We start from the raw sequence: 2,174 nt of genomic DNA on the forward strand, positions 1-2,174 counted from the left end.
GTCTAAAAACCAATATGCAGTATCATGAGAGGGGATTTCTCTCTGGATTGGGTCTACGAAAGGCAAGTGGGTTTAAAAAGCGTGAAAGGGGGAGGGGAGGAATTCTTGGGAACGTAGAGAGAAAAACGATGTAAGTGGAACATGGGGAAGAAAATTGAAAGGTTAAGTCAAGTGTGTGCATCAATGTATAATACCATATGCTTAATGTAACACCCCAAACTCCACGTTTGCATATAACATATATTTCATTTAAAAGAAATATAGATTACACCACATAGGTCCCACTAGTAAAAGGATTCTATATGTACATAATTTACATATGAAAAATTCCAAAAGAATATCCCTGCACTATCACATGTRTARCAACATGTATCTTCAAAATATACAGGCATCAGGCTCATCTTCATATAGTAGATAACACATAAGGAAAATAATTATATTTTTCTCTTCCTCTTATTATCCCGAGACCCCACAATTCCTGCAATGCACATTTTCAAAATAAAAATGAGGGTTACCGGAAGGTCTAGTGAGTAAATCCCTTCTTAGTAAATGCAGGGTGAAGATCACCAAATCCTGATAAAACATCTTTTATATAGAAATAATTGTATTTCAGCAAAAATATGCAATCTGTTTGTTAACCAAAATATAAAGCCAACAGATTGCACAAAATCCAACATATTGGAACTCTGGATCTCTTAACAGATTTGCCATAAAACTCTTCTGGCTCAACGGGCCAGTGCTCATCTGGCTCTACTGTTTAGAGCTCATCTGCCCTTGATAACTAGAGCCTCTGGCTCTACTGACCAGATCATCTGTATTCCAACGAAATAATACTCAACCGGAGACCCTTTGGATCAACATACTCTCTGGTCTAGAAAGGACCTACCTTAATTTTAAAAGATAAATAAGCTAGAATCGGAGCTCCGTTGGTTCTTTGCTCTATTTATAAATATTTTTGAAGAAAATATTTAATTTTTAAAAGACAAAACTCTGATAAAGAGCTCAGACATAGAGCTTAGGTACAGAGCTTTAGACAATAAGAAATAACTACTTTCAAGATAAAGAGCTTATAGTTCATAAAATTCCCAAAACATTTTAAAGTATTTTAACATGATCAGAGGTTCTATGGTCCTGCTAAAAGACCAACCAGAGCCGCTCTACATCATTCTCACATATGTTCAAACTTGATAGAAAACTTAGGCAATTAAAGCCTCTGGTGATAAATCATTTCCCCTCTTCTCAATAACATCAAAGTTAATAATTTTCTAAAGAGAACAATACCTCTGAATCATGAAGTCACAAAGAAAAGTCGATTTAGAATTATTGTATCGGATAGTGATAATAACAAGAGTTAATAATAATACCCACACTTGCAATTGCCACCCTTATATCCATAAATACACATCTTCTTGATATGTCACATTTATTTCTTCTTTAAAACAATGTTCCTTACCAGAACAAACTTACGTCACCACATCTGGAGGTACCCAATACCCAGTTCCAAGCCAAAACAAACAAATGTCACCACGTCTAGGAAACTTTTTTTAAAACAAAGTTGCATTTCAGAACAGACTTACGTCACCACGTCTGGAAGAAACATTTCCCAAAATATAGTTTCAAACCAGAACAGACTTACGTCACCACGTCTGGAAGAAACATTTCCCAAAATATAGTTTCAAACCAGAACAAACTTATGTCACCACGTCTAGAAGAAACATTTCCCAAAATATAGTTTCAAACCAGAACAGATTTACTTCCCCACGTCTGGAAGAAACATTTAATATCTTTTCCACTTTCTTAAAAGATATAAAATACTCCTTTTCACAATATAACAATTTTAAAACCAAATAAATGTTAATTGTGAAAATCTCATTATCAAAAATTCAAGTTCAACAATAACTTTATTAAGTCAAGTCTCATTTATTAATTTAAACTGTATGGTTGTGTCCGAACAAACTTATCCGGCCAACACATGTCCGGACAAAGCTTAGTCGGACAAAACAACTAATCTAGGCGATGAATGATTATCCGGACAACACAACGGATATGCTTTTATCGGGTAGCAGTGTCCAGGTATAATTCTCATCAGTCAACATGGTGATCGGACAAGCCCTCATCGGACAACACAATCTCCGGATACAAACTTCATTAAGCATATTACACTAATGCGGACA

This window comes from Cynara cardunculus (assembly GCF_001531365.2).
Source record: "Cynara cardunculus var. scolymus isolate 2C chromosome LG 6, CcrdV1, whole genome shotgun sequence".
NCBI classification, from domain to species: Eukaryota; Viridiplantae; Streptophyta; class Magnoliopsida; order Asterales; family Asteraceae; genus Cynara; species Cynara cardunculus.